This window comes from Hemitrygon akajei, chromosome 2, assembly GCF_048418815.1.
Source record: "Hemitrygon akajei chromosome 2, sHemAka1.3, whole genome shotgun sequence".
Taxonomy (NCBI): domain Eukaryota; kingdom Metazoa; phylum Chordata; class Chondrichthyes; order Myliobatiformes; family Dasyatidae; genus Hemitrygon; species Hemitrygon akajei.
The window spans coordinates 40,741,584-40,756,138 of record NC_133125.1 but is presented as its reverse complement, the minus strand read 5'-3'; positions in this window follow the sequence as shown (position 1 = coordinate 40,756,138).

Here is a 14,555-nt window from a genome sequence, read left to right as displayed (position 1 = left end):
CAAATATTGTGAAGATTATGCGGACAAGGGTAAGTACAAACAATAACGATGCCAATCTTACCTCTCCTTCAGCAAGTTATGGATTATAGTATTTTGATAATCATACCTGCCACGCAAGCAGTCACGAAGGAGGCAACAAGCCTAGAAATGACAGCCCTCACACTGACAGCTGCTATGTCATGAAAACTTGATGGAGCCATTGCTGCTGTGAAGATAGACAAAAATTTTAAAGCTAGAATGGAAGTAGTTACCTGTAATTGTAGTATTTTGCAATTCAATCAAGTTCCTAAAATCTTGTTTAAAAATGTTTCTGTCCATTTCATTTTTAAATGCTTTCATTCATTGATTCCTTAATAATTTTCTGGATTTTAAAAAAATCTTTGTTCATATGATCTTAATATAGAATTTCTACTTCAGACCTTTATTAGCTCACTGTGACTGTGCTTAAATTTTAGCTACTAATGGCTAATGTTGTTAATGCAGTAAATAATAATATTAAAAGCAAGGACAATCCTCCTGTCATAAACACACGGTTCATCAGTAGTTACTACCAATTCTGGAAATCTTTTCTTTTTTCCTTCCTGGTCCAAGTGGATTAACCATAATCAAAGATAGAAAATGAAAAGCTGAAATGCTGGAGTTCTACAATAAAATGGAAATGCATTTTAGAATCATAAAAGATATACAACACCAAAGGTGACCCATCAATCCACTGTGTCCATATGGCGAACGAACTAAATAAGTATCTGCATCAATGTTTAATTTTATCCTTGGACCACCATGAGCCTAGATCCTCATCCACCTGTCCAACTCCACAAACACTCTATTACATTGATTCCCCAGTATTCTGATTACCCTGTGCAATTGACTTTCAAAGCACAAATCCTCCAAAGGAGGTCCTACTATTCTCTCCCACTAAAGCCTCCAAAGCTCACCTAACACCCACTCAACCTACTCCAGACCCTGATGTCGATCATTTTCCCCATACATCCAACCATCTATCTCCAAACTTGAACAAGGCTACCTATGGTTGATTCTACACCCAATTTTCACTCTATCTGTATAATTACACCCAGAAAAACCTCCAATGGTTCCTTACTTCATTTCAGCCCATATCCAGATGGCCCTACATCTCCCATGCCTGGATCAGAAAGAGAATCAGGTTTAATATCACCAGCATGTGTCGAGATATTTGTTAAATTTATGGCAGCAGTACAATGATATACATAATAAATAAATTGAGAGAAAAATTGAATTACATTGAATATATACACATCTATTAAATCATTAAGTTAAAATAAGAAATACCAACAAAAACAGAAATAAAAAGTAGTGAGGTAGTGTTCATAGGTTCAATATCCATTTAGAAATTGGATGGCAGAGGGGAAGAAGCTGTTCCTGAATCACTGAGTGTGTACCTTCAGGCTTCTGTACCTCCTTCCTGATGGTAACAATGAGAAGAGGACATGTCCTGGGTGATGGGGATCCTTAATGATGGGCACTGGCTTCCTAAGACAATACTCCTTGAAGATGTCTTGGATACTACAGAGGCTAGTACCCATGATGTACCTGACTAATTTTGCAAGTTTCTGCAACTTACTTCAATTTTGTGCAGTAGCTTCTCCCCCCCCCCCACCCCACACCAGACGGTGATGAAACCATCAGACTGCTGTTCATGCTACAATTGTAAACTTTTTCAAGTGTTTTAGTTGACAAACTAAATCTCATTAAACTTCTAATATAGCTGCTGTCCTGCCTTCTTTATAGCAGCATCAATATGTTACATCCAGGTTAGGTCCTCAGAGATATTGACACCCGGGAACTTGCAATTGTACATTCTCTCCACTTCTGATCCCTCTATGAAGATTCAATTTGTGTTCCCTCATCTTACCCTTTTCTGAAATCCACAATCAGCTCTTTGATCTTGCTGATGTCGAGTACAAGACTGTTGCTGCAACACTGTTCTGATAACTGGTATATCTCACTCCTGTACGCCCTTTTGTCAACATCCAAAATTCTGCCAACAATGGTTGTATTATCAGTAAGTTTATAGATGGCACTTGAGCTATGCCTAGCCACACGGTCATTGGTGTAGAGAGAGTAGGGAATGGACTAAGCATACATCCCTGTGGTGTACCTGCATTGATTGTCAGCACAGTGGAGATGTTATTTCCAATCCACACAGATTCTGATCTTCCGGTTAGGACATCGAGGATCCAGCTGCAGAGGGAAGTACAGAGTCCTGGTCCTGTAGCTTTTTGTTCAGGACTGTAGAAATTATGCTGTTAAATGCTGAGCTGTATTCGATGAACAGCATCCTGCATTGTCCAGGTGATCCCAAGGCTGCATGGAGAGCCACTGAGATTGCATTTGCTGTAGATCTATTGTGGCGATAGTCAGACTGCAGTGGGTCAGGTCCTTTCTGAGACAGGTGTGATTCTAGCCGTGACTAACCTCTCAAAGCATTTCATCACTGTAGATGTGAGTGCGACTGGATGTCAGTCATTAAGGATTTTATGAAAATTAGCCACCACACAAAACCTACTCATTGTAGATCTCCCACCAATTTTAATCCTGGAAACCAGTTTTTGTTTATGTACAAACTCAAACCAAAATGAGAGCAGGTAGCAAATGCTCTTGGGAGATCTTAGAATGATTACTTTATTAGAAGTTAAATGCCATTTACTAGTACAATAAATAACACATTTTATCACTTGTGATAATGGAGAGTAAACTAATGGGGGTAATAATCAACAGGGTTGCATTGCCTTGCTGTTTGTAGATACAGCATACTCTATAGGGTGAACAGTCGAAGTGTGGGGCCAAGACCCTTCATCAGAACTGGCAGAGAAGGGGAAGATGTCAGAATAATAATATAGGGAGAGAAGAAGGAGGATATGCTAGAAGGTGGGTGTTTATTCCACCCTGATTACTTCCTTTGTCTAAAGAGGTAGTGGTAACACTATATATCATCATAACACTCCATAACATCATTGATATTATGGAATGGTTCCAGTTTTACAAATGGCTCTAAAGATCCAGTTTCTCATAACACCGGTGCAGCAGAGTCAATTTAGAAATATGTTATCTAATATACTTTCAGTTTATACTACTGTTCACTGAGATCTTTAAGCTCTTGCTCAGCAGTATGTGGTACCTGCCCAATTCAAGCAGGCTTCAATTATACCAGTGCCCAAGAAGAGCATGGTGACCTGTTGCAATGACTATCACCCAGTTCCACTTACATCCATAGTGATCAAGTGTTTTGAGGGGCTGGTGATGAAACATATCAGTTGCTGACTGAAAAGTAACTTGAATTTGCTCCAATTTGCCTCCTGGAGCAACAGGTCCAAGCAGATGCCATCTCATTGGCTCTTCACTCAATCCTGGAATAAATGGACAGCAAAGATGCATACATCAGGATGCTCCTTATCGACTACAGCTCAATATTCAACACCATCATCCCCTCAAAGCTAATTAATAAGTTCCAAGATCTTGTCCTCAATACCTCTTCGTGCATCTGGGTCCTGGATTTCCTCACTTGTAGACCCCAGTCAGTTTGGATTGGCAACAACATCTCCTCCACAATTTCCATCAGCACAAGTGCACTACAGGGCTGTGTGCTCAGCTCCTGCTCTGCTCAGTTTACAGCTATGACTGTCTGGCTAAGCATAGCTCCAACGCCATATTCAAGTTTGTTGATGACATCATTGTTATGGGCCGATTCAAAGGTGGTGATGAATCAGCATACAGGAGAGAGATTGAAAATTTAGCTGAGTGGTGTCATAACAACCTCTCACTCAATGTCAGCAAGACCAAGGAACTGATTGTAGACATCAAGAGAGAGAAATCAAAGGTCCATGAGCCAGTCTTTATCAGAAGATCAGAGGTAGAAGTGGTTAGCAAGTTTTAAATCCCTGCGTGTTACTATATCCCGGATCCGGCATGTAAATTCAATTGCAAAGAAAGCATGGCAGTGCCTCTACTTCCTTTAAAGTCTGTAGAAATTCAGCATGACATTTAAAACATCAACAAACTTCTGTAGATGTGTAGTGAAGGGTGTATTGACTGGCTGCATCATGGCTGGCCTGGTATAGAAACACCAACGCCTTTGAGCAGAAAATCCTATAAAACATAGTGGATTTGGCCCAGTATATCATGGGTAAAGCCCTCCCAACCATTGAGCACATGTCATAGTAAAGCAGCATGAATCACCAGGGACCCTCTCCACCCAGGCCATGCTCTCTTTTCACGGCTGCCATCAGGCAGCAGGTACAAGAGCCTCAGAACATGCACCACCAGGTTCAAGAACAGCTACTACCCCTCAACCTTTTGAATAAAGGGGATAACTATACTCACTTACCCCATCATTGAGATGTTCCTACAACCAATGAACTCACATTAAGGACTTTATATCTCATTATCTCATGTTCTCATTATTTATTTATATTTGCATTTGCAGTTTGTTGTCTTCTGCACTAGGCTGATCTTTCATTGATCCTGTTACAGTTACCTTCCTATAGATTTGCTGAGTATGTCCACAGGAAAATGAAACTCAGGGTTGTATATGGTGACAGATATGTACTTCAATAATAAAATTTACTTTGAATTTTATTGAAATGGTGGCAATCATTCTTGCATTGCATTGGAATACAGATCTATGGCCTAACAGAGTTGTCTGTTCTGATTCCTTCTTTGTATTGTGTAATCTTAAGGGGGGTGTGTCCACTGGTCATCCAGACGTTTTGTTGGAAGTTAGACAAACATTATTACTACTGCAGTATTTATGAGTGTATGCCTGTTTTTTGTGGATCCCAGCTCATGTAGGAGTCAGCTAAACAATCTACGAAGGTCTGTGCTATTAATATTGATATTCTGCAAAGTAAGTGGGAGGCAAAGGTTTTAATTAAGGACCATGTTCTCTCAATCTGGCAGTGGCTGTGGGACATACAATTGAAGGAGAGACATTTATATGGAATTCAGAAAAAGGTTACTTCACTGTGGAAGACAGGAGGGTCCAGAAGGGAGGAAGTTATAATTACTTGGTTTAGACTTGGCTATATTGCTTTAAATTCCACATTCTTTAGTCTTGGTAAACATATTTCAGGTGAAAGCAGGCAGTGTCAATTCTAGAGACAATCTCACACGTGTTATTGGAACATAGGGCATACGAGTCGTGTTGTGTCTGTGCAACTGCATATCAATTAAATAAAAGCACGCACGTGGAAGATGAGCTTTAACTGGTGTATTCACATTGCAGTAAGAAAGAGAGAGCAGATCAATACGCATGCAGAGACAACAGATCGATACAATAGGTAAGTTATCAGTCTATGAGTAGTGCTGGGGGGAGTCATTGCACTAAAAGAAATGCTTTCATCCTTTGACTGTTCCATTTGGAAAATCTAAATATCTCAGCTATTACCAGTGGTTTATAGCTCAAGCGATTTTGTAAAATTGTACTAATCTCATCAAACTTGCTTGCTGGCTTTTCAGGAGTTACTAAGTTGCATAAGGGACTGTATGTTCTAGTATCCATTATGCTTAGAAGCGTGGAGACTTTCTTTTCCTCATCCACATAGTTTGCCTTAAAATACAGTTCAACTCCCAGTCTTCATTTAGCACTATCAACTTCAGCAACGTACCTGACTAAAGCCATTGCCATGTTATTTTCACTTTAACTTTGCTAGTTGTGCATCTTTCCCCAGTACTATGCAGTTATTCACATGTCCCTTTGTTAGCATCTGTGACACCCTTCCCCATGCTGTTTAACGCTTTCCTCTCACTGTCTCATCCTGTAATCGTCCTGCAGTTGGTGATGTTCTCTGACATTCAGAATTCCATTCTCATTGCCAGCTTGTTGTGTCTGTGCAGCTATGTGTCAATTAAATAAAAGCATGCAGACAGGAGATGAACCTTAACTGGTGTATTCACATTGCAGTGAGAGAGGGAGAGAGAGAACAGATCAATGTGCATGTATAGACAACAGATCAATGCACATAGGTAAGTTATCAGTCTATACCTAGAACTAAGTGAAGTCGTTCCTCTAAAGAAATAGATCTATGCAAGTAGGAGAGAAAGCAGACCTGGGGAAGCAACATTGTTTCTTTGGATAGTTTGGTGGAGTATGGTCAAGAAGCATAAGCAAGTACTTACATTTTTGAAACTTTCTGGGTTGTTTTAAGCAATTTAAGTCAATAACATTGTGTGTTTATAGATTTATTTAGTTAATTATTATTATTATCCATATTATTAGTATTATTTCTTCTTGGGAGTGGTGGTGTTAAGTGTTAGGATCACTCTCATGAATGCTCTGCATATCTCAGTAGGTGGCAGTAAAGCACCTCTTTAGCTGGCCTGTCAACCATCAAATAAAAGCAAGAGAAGAAGAAGCCAGGTGTGTGCGAAAGGTAAAGAGCTGGAAAAGAAGGAATCTGATGGGAGAGGAGAGTGGACCATGGGAGAAAGGGAAGAAGCAGCAGCAACAGACACCAAGGTGAGGTGACAGGCAGGTGAGGAGAAGGGGTAAGAGGCCAAGGTGGGGAATAGAAGAACAGGGAAAGGGGAAGGGAAATTTTTTTTACCAGAGCTGGAGAAATCGATGTCATGCCATCAGGTTGGAAACTACCTAGACGGAATATAAGATGTTGCTTCTCCACCCGAAGAGTGTCCTCATTGTGACAGAAGAGGAGGCTATGGGCTGGCATGTCAGAACGAGAATGGGGATAGAAATAAAATGATTGGCCACTGGTAATTTACACTTTTAGTGGATGGAACAGAGGTGCTCAACAAAGCAGTCTTCCAGTTTACGTCAGGTTTTACTGAAGTAGAGGAGGCTGCATCAGGAGCACATTTGTTCTTTCTCTTCCCCTGCCCTTCATTCTCTTTCCTCATATTTCTTTTCCTTCACTTTATTTGTCCTTATAACACTTAATAAATGATCGTAAGCTAATAAGTGTTTTGCCTCATTCTTGACCTCCAAAAAGCCTTGAAACAAAAACATCAGGATCTAACAAAACTAATTATTTCCTTATCCTGTGAAAGGACAATATTTTTCTTTTGAGTACATGAATGCAAAATGAAGTCAATTTGAGTTATCAAAAGAAAATTAAATTATTGAAAATATTTAATATTAAAAAAGTAGAAATATTTTGAGTTTATTCCTTTAAGTTTAGAAGTGGGCAATTGAAATACTTTAGTCAAGACTGTTGTCAATTATTCTGCATATTAATCACACACATTTCCAGCATAAAGATGTACCACCATCTTTATGCTTGTGTTTGAAATATCAAATGTATCTGCTAAATGATGGCAGTGACAACTCTCCGGAGATGAACCATCACAGGTCAATGAAGCAAATAACACCATGTCACACACATGGAAATTAGATCAGGACAACAAGGAACACCTGGCCAGCATAAACCCTTTTCCTGGGTATTACCTTTTCTATTCTTTCATTGTTCATGGAGGGTCAGGGAAACTTAGTAGGAGTACACATTCCATTGTGTAAATTCATGTGCTTTCTAGTTGAAATCATAAAGGTATTTGTCAGTAAACATAGGTTCTCTCTGTGCCTAACTGATCATTATTACTAAGGGGTAATCCTTGTAACAGAATTGGTGTCCCTGGTGGAGACTCGTGATAAATCTATTTGTTGAGTCAGTGGGAGATTCAAGTTGGACCATGTGGGTGAGGTACAGAGAGATCTAGGACAGTTATTAACATAGGATGAAGAATTCGGGGAAGTTTACAAGTCCAGAGGACTTAGATTGTTTTGATTGGAGGGGACTCCTCCAGAAATGGCCACGTTACAGGGAGTATGCTGGACAGCCCTTTCAAAGACAGCTCAGGAGAAATTGTCAGAGAAGGAATTTAAATGATTATAGAAGCCAGTAGCAAATGGCTGTTTAATTGAGGATTGGATAGAATGAAAGCAGAAAGCTAAAATAGAGCAAGAAAGATCAGGAAAGGTAAATTTAGAGTATCAGCAGAAAGTTCAACTAAAGTGGGAAAAATAAGATGAGCAAAACAAAAGGCTCTCAGAGGAGGTAGAAAACCTTAAAAAACGATGATTGGTTTTCAGGAGCAGAGAAACATAGATTTGACAGATATGTACCAGTTTCAGTTACAGTGATAAGCTGGTTAAAAAAAAAGAGTAAACAATAAGAAACCCAAGTAGCAAAGAATGAAGTGGAGGGATTGAGAAAACAGTGCAGTGATTTAAAGATGGCTATGAATGTGACACAGAAATCAATACTTGAAAAGAAAGCAACATAAAGTGTTTAAAGTACTGTAGATACAAAATCTGCAGGGTCAATTTGCTGCACAGAGAGGAATATGTGCTTTAGGATGCGAAAGAGGGAAGGAGGATGAATATGGAAATATGGATTGGAATGATTTAGCAGATAAGGCGACCAGATACGGTCATGATGAGGAATCTCCTCCTGAGGAAACCCCAGCAGCACACAACCAAAGGGAGCTGGTGCTACTGGCTGCACGATTAGCTCCCCTTAATCAGAGAGGGAGGAGCCGGGACAGGAAATCAAAGCCAAAATATAACATACACTACCTTGTTTGGAGTAGAGCAGCTGAGGGATATTGCAAAGGATATCGGGACGTACATGCCTGGGAACAATCCTAGGGAGCTGTTCCAGGCAATTAGGTACTAGAGTGCAAAACATGGTCTAGATAGGAAAGGAGATTGATTACAGTGTGCTTGCATCCAGACATACATTCAGCTTTGCCAGAAGCGCAGCGGCATGCTGAAGTAACAAATGAGGAGATAAAGAATGTTATGTGTAATAGCAGTGTGATCCAATAGATGCGTTCAGTAATTGTTAACAGAGGGAAGGAGAACACCCCACTGCATTTGCGTCCGACTATGGAGAATCATAAGGGGTATATGGATTAACATTAGTTTGAGACCATTTAGAACCAGAACCCGCAAATAGGTCATTAAGAACATGACTATCTCATGCCACTGACAAATCTAGAAAGATGTTGGAACTGTTTGATCCCAGTGACCCTACACATACTTAGGCATAGGACTTAGGAAATGGTTAGAGCATGGGAGAAGGAAGTGCAGGAGTTAGATGTTAACTTTAGGAATATTTCAAAGGCAACAAAATTGTTTTCCCTTCAAGAAGCTACACAGGGTATCATGTGGAGAACTGCAGGTCAGGACAAATCCAGCAGGGAGATTGTAGAGGAGAAGTAACAGTGTTGGCATGCACCTTCACCCAATCAGGGAAGCTGTTATGGGGGTCAAGCCTCTCAGTACAGTGCTCAGATCTGCTGTTTCCACTGTGGTAAGGTGAGTCATTATGCCCAGACTGTAAAGCAAACAGTTCATATAATCCAATTCCTAACATAGATCAGAGATTGGAGCTATAGAAAAGTCAGAATATGTTGGAAGTTCGGTTGATGTGTGGATGTCATGCCTTAAACTTGTTGAATGCTTATTGTTGAATGATGCATATGCATCAGGATATGATAGCAAATGATCCCAAGGGACTACTTGTATCAAAAGAAAAAGGCGGCCAAAGATTATCTGTTCCAATCGTTACCTGTGCAAATCCCATGAACATATTTTAAGCAATTTGATAAAATAATTAAGGCTTTTATTTGGAATGGTAAACACCCACGTTTAAACTTTAACAAATTACAATTGCCAACTGAAAGGGGGGGGCTTAGGTTTGCCGAAGTTAGTGTATTATTACTATGCCTTTACTCTTAAACATTTAGCACATTGGTCTCTCCCTCCGGAGAGAGCACCTCCTTGCTATCGTATTGAGTGTTCTGCTCCTCCTCCTATCTGTGGTGAACTACATATACCTGTCTGGACACGCCCCCCCCCCCCCCCCCGCTGACTGCTCCTGTGGCTCCTCCCACTGACCCCGGTATAAAGGCGATTGGAGACACCACCCCGGCCTCAGTCTCCAGGATGTTGCGTGGTGGTCAATTGCTGCTTGTTCTTTCTTCCAGCCAATAAAAGCCTATATCTCGCCTCACGTCTCCGAGAGTTATTGATGGTGCATCACCATCCCTCCATTACAATAAGCACAAAGTACACTGCAGATGCTGTGGTCAAGTCAATACATACAAACAAGCTGGATGAACTCAGCAGGTCAGGCAACATCCATCGAAATGAGCAGTCAACGTTTCGACAGATGCTGCCCGACCTCCATTACAATGTTTGTCTATCAAGTTACCTCCTGAGGCAAGGTCTCACCCAATTATATTGCATATGCATTTGTTCTGGAATAAAATAGCCAGATTATTTGAATTTAATCCATACTTGAATGAAGCCTCCAGTATCTGGATGAATCCAAAGTTGTATATTGATGTTTCCTTTCTTCTGGAGGAAATGGCAAGGGAAAGACTTAATTAAACTGGGAGACCTTTATAATGGTGATAGTTTGAAATCTTTTAATCAATTAACCTAACAGTATGATATTTCTAGGTCTCAATTTTGGAGATATCTTCAATTGCGTCATTTGCTACATACAACTTTTGGTTCTACACAGCAACCCCCCACAAGTTGCTACGATACTGTTTACTGTACTGGCTGCATATGGTAAAGGTCACAAAGCTTCAACTTATTATTCAGTTTTAACACAAATTTCTGGGGACAAAATTCTGTTGGGTCTTAAAAGAGCATGGGAAAAAGACCTGAGTGTGACTTTTGAGACAAAATCTGCAAAAATGTCAAAATAATGTCAAGAGACCTTATTCAGTTTAAGATCCTACACCGTTTCTATTGGACTCCAGCAAGGTTACATAGATTAGGGTTGAAAAACACCCCTGAATCCTGGTGCTGTGAGGTGGATAAAGGGGATTTCGTACATGCCCTCTGGGCCTGTTCCAGAATTCAAGAATTTCGGATTATGATACATAAGTATATTGGTGAAGTTTCAGGTATTCAAATCCCTTCCTGCCCCCAGACTTTTTGTCTTGGGGGACACACAAACCATGTTACTTGGGGATAAACACTCTCAAAATTGGATCCAGTCAAGTATAATGGTAGGAAGACAAATTATACTTAGAGGTTGGAGGAACTTGGGGGGACCGTCATTTCAGGAGTGGGCCACAGAAGTAGGCAAAGTGGCAGCTTTTGATCACATGTCATACAAACAGTTTGATAGATTAGACATTTATACAAAAAATGAGGTAAATATTTAGGTTTCCTGGGGGGGGGGGAATAGTGGTGAATGTAGTGGTGAAGCATATTGCTGAATGGTTGTCTTTTCTGTTATCAGAGGTCTAATAGACACACTTGGTTATTACACTGATATTTATTTCTGCCATGTTTGTTTTTATTTTATGGATAATTTTATATTTTGTAAGCTATGGTTTACATAATTTTGACATTGACTCAAGTGTTCGGGGAAAAAATTTTCTGGAAATAAAATTTGAAAAAAAAATAAGGCGGAAGGTGGAAGGAGATCAGAAATCAATAACCAAAAACAAAGACACAAACAAAGGAAGAATCCTATTCAAACATTTTCGTACATGGCTCCTCATCAGTACAGGGTTGTGAGAGATGAACATGGTCAGGAAAGGTACAGTTCCTATGCAATAAAATTCTAAAGGTGACATTATCTAGTATCCAAAGGGAATAACCATAAGTCAGTCTTTAGGTCTAATTATTGAGCTGCCTTTGGGTAATGATGGCCATGGTAAGGTTACAGTTCTGTGGGATCAATATTGAGTGAGGCAGTGATTCACACAAGAGGTATATCGATTGGGGTGGTTATACCAAATGTTTTCAGAAGGTCACTTCAATCATTATAAACTGTCCACGGGAAGGCAAAGTACATGGGGAGAGTCAAATGGAGAAGGTGTGAGAAGAAGAGATATCTTCACATAAGTCTGCAACTGGAGATTAAAAAGGCAGTGTTTCATGGCTGTTTTCGGAGTTTGAACTGTGCCCAATTAGTGAACGGGCTTCATTGGCAGGGTCAAGCAGAGAGGCCATTGTGTGAATGGGCCAGTGTTTGAATGGGGGGGGGGGGAGGCTTTAGCTTTGGCTCACCAGGCTTCGGTGAGATAAATATCTGGTAAGTTTCTTCTTCTCCTTCTTTACTCTTCATTCCTCATCTGTCAGGGCACATTTAGTGTCATGAGAATGAGCAGTCAGTACAGAGTACCCATGTGGCCGGCCATTCCTCTCAACAGTAAGTATATCATTTTGAATGACGTTGAGGGGTTGACCTATCGGGGGAGCCGCAGCAACCAGATCTCTGGCACTGAGTCTGGCACTATGGCTCAGAAGAGAAGAGAGATGATGAGGATCCAGTAGTGAGAGGAAATTCCATAGTTAGAGGAATAGAGACAAGATTATCTGGATGTGAAAGAGACACCCAGATAGTACGTAGCCCCCAGGCACTAGGGTCAGGGATGTCTCAAATCAGGTCCTTGGCATTCTAAAGGGGTGGGTGAGCAGCCAGAAGTCTGGGTACGTATTGCCACCAATGACATTGGTGGGAAAGGTGAGGAGGTCCTTGATGCACCATCAATAACTCTTGGAGACGGGAGGTAAACGATAGGCTTTTATTAGCTGCAAAAGTGACCACAACATCTTGGAGACTGAGGGAGGAGCAGTGCCTCCAAACGCCTTTATACAGGGGTCTGTGGGAGGAGCCACAGGAGCAGTCAGCAGAGGGGCATGTCCAGACAGGTATACACATAGTTTACCACATTCACCCCCCCCCTTTGTTTTAAAAGAGAGTCCCCACGGGGCAAAGTTTCTCACAAGTATATTTACAGGTCAAGTCTATCAGGCAGTCAAATCTGTTGCTGCGATCTACGTAGCACCGGTGGTGATTGCACCGGTGACGGTGGTTGTGCCGGTTCCGGCCTGACTTGAGGTGCCAGCCCGTTAGGCGTCAGTAATCCCTCATGCGTGTGCCTGGTGCCCGGTATGGGAGTGTCGTGAGGAGTCTGCGTAGGGCTTGGTGTGCGCGCGGGCCTCGGCTGAGAGGGGAGTGTGCGTGGGGTCTCGTGGGTATATATATATATATATATATATATATACATATATATACACATCGGTTGTGGTCACTTTTGCAGCTAATAAAATTGATGCACCATTAATAACTCTCGGAGACGGGAGGCAAACGATAGGCTTTTATTAGCTGCAAAAGTGACCACAACATCTTGGAAACTGAGGGAGGAGCAGTGCCTCCAATCGCCTTTATACAGGGGTCTGTGGGAGGAGCCACAGGAGCAGTCAGCAGAGGGGCGTGTCCAGACAGGTATACACATAGTTTACCACAGTCCTGCAGAGAGATTTCAGGGAGTTGGGTAGAAAGCTGAAAAGCAGGACCATCAGCGTAGTAATATCTGGATTGCTGCCTGTGCCACACCCCAAAGAGGGTAAGAATAGGAGCACTTGGCAGATAATGCATGGCTGAGAAACTGGTGAAGGGGGCAGGAGTTCAGATTTCTGGATCATTGGGATCTCTTCTGGGGAAAGTATGACATGTACAAAAGGGAAGAGTTACGCCTGAACCCATGGAGGACCAATATCCTTGCGGATAGGTTTGCTAGAGCTGTTTGGGAGGGCTTAAAACAAATAAACAGAGGGATGGGCACCAGAGTGATAGGACTGAAGATTGGACAGTTGGTCTACAAACAGAGGCAGTGTGTAGTGAGACTTCTAGCAAGGACTGGCTGATGATAAGGTAAAATTTCAGTCAACGGGATGAGTTGCTATGTAAAAGGGGAACAAATCTGTAAAGGGTGATGAATACAGGACTGGAGCTGTTATATTTAAATGCACACAACATAGGAAATAAAGCAGATGAACTCATAGCAGTTAGATTTTGTCAAATGTATGGCGCTGTAGGCATCATTGAATCGTGGCTGAAAATACCTCAGATTTTTTAACTTTCCCTTCATTTAGAAAATAGTTTACGCTTTTATTTCTTCGACCAAAGTGCATGATCATACACTTCCAGACACTGTATTCTATCTGCCACTTCTTTGCCCATTCTCCCAATATGTCTAAGTCCATCTGCAGCCTTTCTACTTCCACATCACTACCTGCCCCTCCACCTACATATCTTCGTATTGTCCGCAAACTTGGCCACAAAGCCATCAATTCCTTCATCCAAATCATTGACGTATAACACAAAAAGAAGCAGTCCCAACACAGACCCTGTGGAACACCACCACTAATCACCGGCAGTCAACCAGTCAGCCAATGTTCTATCCATACTAGTATCTTTCCTGTAACCCCATGGGTTCTTGACTTCTTAAGCAGCCTCATGTGTGGCAGCTTGTCAAAGGCTTGCTGAAAATCCAGTACACAACATTCACCGACTCTCCTTTGTCTATTCTGCTTGTTATTTATTCAAAGAATTCCAACAGATTTGTCAGGCAAGATTTTTCCTTTAAAAGACCATGCTGACTTTGGCCTATTTTATCATGTACCTCTAAGTATCCTGAAACCACACACTTAACAATCAACCCCAGCATCTTCCTAACCGTTGAGGTTAGAGTAACTAGCTTATAATATCCTTTCTTCTGCCTCTCTCCCTTCTTTGCAATTTTTC